The 10,529-nt window shown below is 36.8% G+C and overlaps 1 pseudogene; it reads right to left on the reverse strand.

The window, feature by feature from the left end:
* Positions 1–9,946, reverse strand: LOC132181604 (putative disease resistance protein RGA1; annotated as a pseudogene).
* Positions 9,947–10,529: the final 583 nt, after the last annotated feature.

Raw genomic sequence — 10,529 nt, forward strand, 5'->3', positions numbered from 1 at the left:
TCAAAACCACTTATTCGAAAAGTCTGGGACATGAGCAATCTTTGGCCAATCCTCTCCTGCTCCTTGTTCACATCTTTTCTCCAGGTGAGGACACTCCACAATTCTCAAAAGACGTAAAGAGGTGAGGCGACGCATGCCTTCAGGCAGTGATATTAAATTGGGACAATTGCTGAGCCGAAGGTCTGAAGTGAATTGAGGTCACCTATCCACTCCGGTAAAGACATCAAACTAGGCCAGTCCTTAATGGAAAGAGATTGCAAAGTGGTAACATGTCTAAGCTCCATTGGGAGAGACACCAAGCTCCTAACTTTTAATATACGTAGTTCACGAAGTCCTGTGGGTCCAAGGCATTGTGCTCCCTTGTCATCCTCATTGCTGATAAGTTCCATGACGTCATCAATAAACAGATATTCAAGTTTCAGTGAGATGTTGGAAGAGTGGAGATAGTTTTACTCGCAGTTTACCACAGCGCCCAATATTCAGTGTCCGAAGAGAAGTGAGGTTTTGCAGCCACTCCTTTGGAAGATATTCAAGTTCCTCTAAACCCTCTAGTTGAAGAAACTTCAATTTGGAGAGATCGGAAAAGAGAGCGGAAGTGGAGGGTGTTGTTTGGCTCCCTGGTGTTGCGACTGGTATTAGAGACATCATAGGGCAATTCCTGATAACTAAATTAGAAAGGCAAGGAAATGATGGGAATAATGGAAGACGATGATGTCGTTCATGCTCTCCTGTTACTGTTTCCCTCATCCTCCACCAGCCCTTCAACTTGGGCAAATTCTCAAGACTGAGATTTGTGAGGGGAAAAGAAGACACGTCACTACCATCATTGATTATGTACTCCAGCGCAATCAAGTTTTCAAGATCAAGCCTCATGAGAGAAGGGAATCGGTCCAGTGGTGGGATGTGTTGACACCATTTACAATTTCGTATGGAAATATAAACCAATTTCGAGAGGGAAGACACCCAGCTAGATAACCTCACACCTGCATACCCATTTACTTCAAGCCGTTTCAAATTTTGGTTTGGCCGAAGGTTTTCCAATAGTTGTTCGTCGTTTGCAATTGCCTTACCACTATCATCACCGGCTTCTGGGTCCCACTCTAAATCCAATTTGTGAAGGTTTTTATTCGTCTCCAAGTTTGCAGCCTGAGCTTCTAATGGAGCAGATCTCAAAGTACTCTAAACCCTTGATACATAATTTTCCACCCAACGTATTAAAACCACCTAGCTCGCATGGCCCACCCTTTTGCTTTGGAACAGAACTTTCCATCTTCCTTAAACTGTACATTTTCAATGTTTGAAGAGCAGTCAACTTTCCCAGTCCATGCGGCATATGAGTCAAGCTATCACACCCATCAAGTGTAAGATACATAAGACTAATCAAGTTTCTAGTGTCTACAGGCAATTCTTTAAGCCCACGACAATTGTGAAGTCTTAGTATTTGCAAATTCTGTAATTTAGTCATAGAAGTGGGAAGTAGTTTTATATCTTTATTCTCGGAAAGATCAAGAAATTTTAGATGCTTTAACTTTCCAATGAAATTTGATACTTCCTAAATATTCGAGTTACTCAAATTCAAGGCACGCAAGCATTTAAAACTTGAAATAAGTGTATCATAGACTCGCTTATTCCCCTCAAGTACTGATTGACCATATCCATAAAATATTGGAAAGCGCGGCAAAAGCAATCTCATTTTGTCTGCCTTGAACAAGGGAGCTGGAATATCCCTTAATGAATTTAAAGAATCAAAGGCCACATGGCGAGTTTTTTCAACTACATTTTTTGCATCTGAAGTTGAAATTATGGACTTGGCTCCCGCTACTGACTGTGCAAGATCATGAATAAGGTCATGCATTTTGCATTGGTAAATATCCCCATACGCATTGATATTTATGTCTTGGAAAAACGACCGCCAAAGCAAATCCTTAAAATACTCGAGACCAACATCTTCAAGCCGGCTCTTTTCATCTAATAAATGAATAAAGCCTTGAGCTATCCATAACTGAATCAACTCATCCACTTTAATTCCATAATCTTTTGGAAACAACGAACAAAATGCAAAACATTGCTTCAAGTGTGGTGGGAGATGATCATAACTCAACTTAAGTATTGGGAAAATACCTTTCTCTTGTTGAGTTATTTTGTAAAGTTCATTGTTTTTAAAAGACAACCAATAAACTTCTGAGTTGTTGAAGTATAATAGACTTACTATGCTCCTTATAGCAAGAGGAACTTGTGCACACTTTTGTACGATCTCCCATCCGATTTCTACTAGCTTTGGATTCCTTGGCTCTTCCTCGTCTTTAAATGCCATTTTCTTAAATAAATTTCATGAATCACTTTCAGATAGACCTCTCAAAAGATACGGTAACATTGTGCATGTAATATTTGCAACTTTTACACTGCGTGTAGTAATCAAAATTTTGCTTCCTCTCAAGCCACCCAATAACAATGTCTCAAATCTCAACCATGTATCACGATCTTCATTCCATACATCGTCTAAAACAAGTAAATATCGCTTCCCATCAATTTTTTCTCGAAGGTGACGTTGCAACAAATTCATCTCAAGGCTTTCAGGTTTCCTTCCAGTTGCGCATTCTATGATCTTTTGAACAATAGTTCTAATATCAAAAGGATCAGAGACACACACCAACAACATAAGATCAAAATGACTTTGGACCTCGTCATCATTAAACACATGTTGAGCAAGTGTGGTTTTGCCTAGTCCACCAATCCCAACTATGGGAATGATGGAAACGTTCCTTTTCACATCAGAATCCAAAAACAATTGATCTTTAATAGCCTTTTTTTCACCCTCCCTCCCAATAACTTCTTGGTCAGGTACAAAAGAGTACGTGTGTATCTTCTCTCCTCTTACGCTCAAGCTGGCGTTTAGTGAAGCTAAATTTGATCCTATCAGCTGCGATGTCATCCAATCTTGTCCTAACTGCCTTGATCCTATGACCCATTTTATGGCCATATACAAGCTGGTTCAAATTGGAAAAGAAGATGCATACCTGTAATACCCCCAAATATTTAGTATGGTCCATTCTGAAAAGTTAAAACATTTTTTGGACTATGTGTATAATTAAGGAAAATATGAACATCATATTTGTAATTATTGTAAGTTTAAGTTAGGCTTTGTTTTGATTGTTTCATTTACTACTACCAATTCAAATCCGTTCATTGTGATAGTTTTAGAATTCCTCTACCATTGAATAGTTGGGTTTAACATTATAATGGAGGGGGGTAATTTATGTGACTTTTTCAGACTCCATTTGCTCCTTGAAAAGATGTCGCAACTTAATTAAACATACATTTTAGCATATGTTTTTTTTTTTTTTGGTAGCAGCATATGGTTAGTATTCTTACAAATGAGACTATTTTAGGTAAGACTCCATTTATAGCAAATGTAAGGATAAAGAAAACAGACAAAAGAGGGAATATAAATGCATCTATATATATCAAAATGATACATGAAAACATGCTTTCTGTAACACCACAATTTTTTATTTTTTATTTATCTATTTATTTTTTATTTTTTATTCAAATGAGGAAAGGGATAACACCCCATATTTGATATAAGTTGGAATGAGTTTTGGCCAATGTCTTGGGCTTTTAGATATGTGAACCAATGTCATTGGCGGTAGTGAACTTAGTATAAATTGGATCAAAGCCCCTAAAAGAGATTATAAGAGATAATTAATTTCTTAACCTAATGGTCTAATCCATGGCATAGTCTTATCCCTAATAATGGGCATAATTTAATGTTTCGGTCATAATTTTGTAAGATGATAGTTTTTAACCAAAAACTTATTTAAGCCTATCTGTACAAGATGTGTGGATATTTTTGGAACAAAATATTGTCCTTTAAAAATGACGTTTATAATGATGTTCATTCATGAAAAAAACAGACGATCTAATACCTAAAGCCCATAGTGATTATTGGTGTGAATAGTGTCTTTTAAAATAAGTCATGAGCATGGATTTTTGGGCTAAATCAGAAACTTTTATAGCCAAAAATCACTTTTAAATGGCTCCTTTGAGTGGTAAAACATTTCTAAACACTAACCCTCTCAAAACTATATTAAGAAAATAAGTAGTGTTAGAATATATGAAAAATATATTATATTTTCCATATATTCTATAATTATGCTGATATTGAAATATTATCTATTTATGGGTTGATTGTAATCATATATTGTGATTGTAATCAAATTAAGGGGATTTGATTACCAAACTTGTATTTAGACATTACCCTATAAATAGGGACCTTAGTATTGTAGACAAATTAAGTTAATGAGCACAATGTAGCCTTTAGGGGTATTCCGAGTGGTGGACGTAGGTGTCTAACACCAAACCACCCGTAAAGTTCTTTGTGTTCATTCTCTCTCTTGCTTCCGATTTTATTCCCACATCATCGTTATTTTAACATGGTATCAGAGATATTTCAACATGGTATCAGAGCTATTAGCTTACGCCAGTTTTCGATCAAAATGGTCTTGTGGACTACTTTTGTTTTTTTCCTTGTTGAAAAAAAAAAAAAAATGCAAATAGTGTCACTATTTTCTATTTGCAATTTCGGTTTACTCAGGGGCAACTCCACCGCACAAACACGCCGTCCAGATCCGTCCTCCGGAGTGGTGGTCTCTCATGCACAAGCCGCCAGATTTGGCGCATCTCCTGCTGTTCCAGACAACAGAACCGGCATTGCATCCGGCGTCATCCCACCGTCCAGAGAGAGTCGCGCCACCTTCTGGCCTTCTCCGGCGTCAGGCCACCGTCCACCAGGCCACGACCCACAAACACCCTCACCCTCTTCATCCTCTTCAAGCACAGGAGCCAAGCCCGCAAGGCCCTGCGGCAGCCCTAGAAGCAGATCAGAAGTCGCACCACCTCCTCCTTGCTCCCCTACATAGCTGTTCTGCGCCACACCGGATTTGAACTCGCCATTGCACCTCTGTACGCACGCCACATTGGATCGCAACCTTGCGGTTCCACCAGCTTAGTTCGCACCAGATTGCAACCCGCAATCCCACTTGCATGCGCGCTACACCAGATCATAGCTCGAGGGTGTACCTGTGTACACCACACTGGATCGCAGCCTTGAAGTCCTACATGCCTCCCATACACTCGCCCACAACTGATAAAAAAAAAAAAAAAAAGAAATTGTTGTGTGTGGCGTGGAGTGAGGAGAGAGAAGGTGTCGACCAGGTGAAAAAAAAAAAAAAAAAAAAAAAAAAAAAAAAAAAAGAAGGTGTTGGCCAAGTAAAAAAAAAAAAAAAAAAGGAAGAAGAAGCGGTCCAAGTGGACCAAATCACGCACGCCACGCGCTGGTCAGGTTTGGTGCGCCGATCTGATTACCGCCCAAGTGGGCTCATTTTCTTTTCATTTTTGGCCCAAGTCAGCGCCCTTTTTATTTTTGGCTCATTGTCAGCCCTGGCCTGTTGTCGGCCTCTTTTTAGATTTTGGCTTGTTGTCGGCCTTTTTATTTTTGGCTCATTGTCAGCCTTAGCCCGTTGTTGGCCCCTTTTGAAGTTTGGCTCTTTGTCAGCCCTGGCCCGTTGTCGGCCCCTTTTGAAGTATGACTCCTTATCAGCCTTGGCCCGTTGTCGGCCCCTTTTGAAGTTTGGCTCTTTGTCAGCCCTAGCTCGTTGTCGGCCCCTTTTGAAGCTTGACTCCTTGTCAGCCTTGGCCCGTTGTCGGCCCCTTTTGAAGTTTGGCTCGTTGTCAGCCCTGGCCCGTTGTCGGCCCTTTTTGGAGTTTTGCCCGTTGTCGGCCCTTTTGAATATGCATTCACTAGCCACCTGCCACCGTCGCTGGTCGCCCGCGAGCCTCTATCTCTTCCGGCAGTCGTCATCATTTACGGCATGTTCCCCGCCTCCACCACTGCTGTCATCATTGTTTCTAATTTCAAACTCAAGGTTCCAGAATATTCCACCTTGAGTTTGAGGGGGGATGTTAGAATATATGAAAAATATATTATATTGTCCATATATTCTATAATTATGCTGATATTGAAATATTATCTATTTATGGGTTGATTGTAATCATATATTGTGATTGTAATCAAATCAAGGGGATTTGATTACCAAACTTGTATTTAGACATTACCCTATAAATAGGGACCTTAGTATTGTAGACAAATTAAGTTAATGAGCACAATGTAGCCTTTAGGGGTATTCCGAGTGGTGGACGTAGGTGTCTAACACCAAACCACCCGTAAAGTTCTTTGTGTTCATTCTCTCCCTTGCTTACGCTATTATTTCTACATCATCAATATTTTAACATGGTATTAGAGCCTAGCCCAATTGGCTGTGGCCCACCGTCACCTATTGTCGTACGTAAGAGGGCGTGTTGGAAGTCTCACATTGCCTGGGTATTAAGGAGATTGACATTTATAAGGGTGAGGGGAAACCTCAACTCTTGAGCTAGTTTTTGGGTTGAATTAGGCCCAAGACCCATTTCTAACATGGTATCAGAGTCACGTTTCTGTTACTGTGGCTTTCAATAAAAGTCTTATGACGTTTCTATGGTGTTTTCTAGCATTCTCTTCCGATGATCTCTTAATTTTGTTGTGATCCACGGCTTTATTCATTGGCGAATCTTGGCACAATGCGGTTTTGGCCCTTCACGGGAATTTTAGCGGCTAGTTTTCGTTCTCCGGCCTCATTGTCAGTTGCGGCTTGGCCCTTCACCGGATTCTTTTAGTGGCTTGTCTCCGTTCTCCGGTATTTCTCCAGCCGTCACTTTCAGCCTTTCTCGTCTTTGTTATTGGCGAACCCTGGCACAATGTAGTTTGGCCCTTCAAGGGATTTAATGACTAGTTTTCGTTCTTCAACCGTCATTGTCAGTTGCGGCATAGCCCTTAACTGGATTCTTTTAGCAGCTTGTCTCTGGTCTCCGGTATTTCTTTGGCCGTCACTTTCAGCCTTTCTCGCCGGCATTGTATTGATCCAACCATCGACTTCAGATGCCTTTAATTTATTCTCTTTTCCAAACTCAAGCACCTTGAGTTTGAGGGGGGATGTTAGAATATATTATTTCCTTTGTTAGAATATTTTATATTTCCGTTATTTAATTTGTAATGTAGGGTTTATTTCTTTCCTTATATATTTTAGTGTTTAATTTGGGTTTTTTGGTCACTACTCATTGTCTCTCTATAAATAGAGAGTTATGTAATATTGATTGATATGGTGAATATACAAGATGTAGCCCATACGTCTCTCTCCACTTCCGCTCTCTTTTCTTATTTTTCATATATTCTAACAAGTAGGAAAAAGTCAACATACTCCTCTCAAACTACAATTCAATTGATAATATCTCTAACTACAATTCAATTGATAATATCTCTCAAAACTTTCAATTCTGACAATGTCTTCTCTAAAGTACCAAAACATTGTCAATGACCCCCAAGGCTGGTAAAGAAGATAAAATTGTCCCTATAGATTTCTCAATAAGACAAAAATACCCCTATAAATTCGAGAAAAAAAAAGTTAAAAAAAAAATTTAATTAAAAAACGTTTTTAATTTTCTTTTTTCATACGGAAATGTTTAATTTTATTTTGAAACATAAATTTTCATTTCAAAAACCAAAAAAAAAAAAAAAAAAGATTTTTTTTTTTAAATTACGTTTTAAAAAACAAAAATGTTTATATTTTTAAATGGAAATTTCTATTTAAAAAAATTATAAAACAAAACTAGAAAAAACGAAAATTTTCAATTTTAATTAAAAAAATAGATTTTTTTTTTTAAAAAAAAAAAAACAAAAAATCCTTATTATAAGAATATTTTTTTAAAAAAAAAAAAAAATTAATTTGGCCTCCTCTTTGATTTTATATTTTCATTTTTTGTTTTATATTTTTTCTAGAAGTTTTAGTATTTTTTTATTTTATTTTACAAACGATAGTTTCTTCATTGGGAGAACATTGACAATGTTTTGATAGTTTGGGAAGGATATTGTCACAATTGAAAGTCTGAAGAGGACATTATCAATTGTGTGATAATTTGAGAGCGGTATCTGGACTTTACCCAAATAAGTAATTTCTTATATATGGCATCAAGAAGAGCATCAGGTTAAATTTGGAAACTTTAAGTCCATGGCAAGTTTAGTTGGGGGAATTGCTAAACATCCCAAATTTCCTTTCAAAAATTGGTTCCCAAATGATGTGTCACCATCCCATGAGTTGGTAACACACTTTTCAAAATAATAAATCTCATGAGATTGTAACACATAATTTGAGAATCAACTTTTGAGAAGAAAATTTAGAATGCGTAGCACTCTTTTAGTTGGTTATTTGATCAAATTAAATTTCATTAAGTGAAAATCCTTAGTTGTGTTTTGGGCCAATGGGCCAAGTGACCAAGTGTAGTGCTATAGTTTAAGTCAATTTAGTGAGTTGTGGGCCTTATTTGGTTAACCTAGTTAGCAGGAAGTTCAAATGCACTTTATGATGAAATTACCTTGAGAGTTTAATTATTCTGCAAAGTGTAGTTTCATAATTGAATGACTAAGTAATATGTATCTCTTACAAATGTGTTTAATTTTTAATGATTATGATATTAAGTTTCATCTTAAAATGTTTTAATGGTATGTACTTGTATTGCATTAATTAAATGATGTCAATACTTCACGTTTTAAATGTTGCCACATGATTTAAAAGCTCAAGGTATCAAAATGTTTTATAAGCTACATGAGTAGAAATGTTCAATTTTTATTTATTTATTTATTTTTAAACCAGTACAAATGTTCATTTATGAATGAAAGTTTCTGAAAATTAGGAAAGTTTTTATTTTAGGAAATTTTCCAAATTAAGATAAGTTTCTAAATAAGGAAAGTTCCCATTTAAGGAAACGTTTCCAATAGAGAAAGTTTCATGAAAGGAAATGGTACCCCTTCACACATTTTAAGTTATATGATTATTGAAAGTTTAAGAAAGTGGTCTACATACTGTGGATGGTTTAAATTTCTCGCCTTAAACTCTAAAATATATCGAGCTGGCCTTGTAGTACCCAATTAGATTTCACTACATGCCAAGATCATTTGACGTGGCCTTGGTGAGGACCTAATGAGTTTAAGAGCAGGAGTTTGTAACGTACACTCTGGTCTCATATTGGAAGATGAGGTAGAACGTGAGTAGTTTATAAAGCTCAGTGTCACCTAATAAGTAGGGAATGTGAGACTTACTATTCATAACTATCTTTATAAACCACCCACTCTATGTGAGCTACTTCTCATCTTCTTAATATGTGACCGAAGTGTTACACCATATTTTATTTTCATTTTCATTTGTTTTAATGTTATTATAATTTTTAGGTATTTAGTTTTTAAATTTTTTAATGAAAGCATATGGCCATGTGTCAATTTTTGAATGACAATGACCTAGACTAGCTTCCGTTTTTTTTTTTTTTTTTTTTTTTTTTTTGTATACGGAAGTTAGATACAAGTAACATCTCCATTTTTTTTTTTTTTAATATTTTTGGCAATCCAAAATATTTTTCAGAAATTATTTCATGGCAAAACAATCCAAGCTTACTTAAAATGATATATATTTGCTCTGGCTTGTGTTGTGAAAAATATTCGTATGCAGGTCTGGGAATGCTTTACTTACAGACGACGTCATATGCAGATTTATTAATTTACCTGTTTTGCCTTCTTATCCCATGTCATCACTTGCCGGCGCAGAAGTTCAGTGGAGTAGTCATCTAGCAAGTCGTCCGCGTCGTACATGGCATCCTTTAGTTTTTCAAGCCAATCTTTGACGGCATGGTTCTTGGCCTGCTGCTCCTCCGCATCCAAAAGCATAGCTTGGATGGTGGAAACCGTGTTTCGGAGCTTTTGATGCTCTTCTTTGAAACTCCAGAGCAGTCCAATCTCTTGGACAACAAGAGAGCCCAAACTCTGAATGATACCCTCAGCAGTGCTGAAGAGAACTCCTTCGGCCATTTCTTGTTGGTAAATTGAGTGAATGCTAAAAGCTGCTGTTGATTCAGGGAGAGGAGTTGGAGCATAGAATTAAGAAAGATGTGTTTGCTGTGAAGCGCATGGACATGGTCAATTGCCATAAAAAGAACTAAAATGCCCATAAAAAATCCCAAGAGAAAAAAATTGTAACAAAAAATAATATTATATATGGAGAGAGCCATCGAGTTTGAATACAAAATTATTAATGTATTATCAAGTTAGAATTATGGGAAAATTACAGTTTACCCCCCCAAAGTTGACAGCGTTTTTCAATTCGAACACTAAAGTTTCAATTTTTGCAATCCACCCCCACGAAGTTTCAATTTTTTTTTTCAATTCGACCAATATTATCCCAAAATTCCCATATTGCCCCTAATTTTTATTTTTTATGAAAAAAAAAAAATTTTGGAGTGCAAAAATGGCCAGATGGCTGTAGCCACCCCAAATTTTTTAATTTTTTTTTATAAAAAATAAAAAAATAAAAATTAGGGGCAATATGAGAAGTTTTGGATACAATTTGTCAAATTGCAAAAATTTGAAACTTTGGGGGGGTAGATTACCAAAA

The sequence above is a fragment of the Corylus avellana genome, chromosome 5 (genome assembly GCF_965113065.1).
Source record: "Corylus avellana chromosome 5, dhCorAvel1.hap1.2, whole genome shotgun sequence".
NCBI classification, from domain to species: Eukaryota; Viridiplantae; Streptophyta; class Magnoliopsida; order Fagales; family Betulaceae; genus Corylus; species Corylus avellana.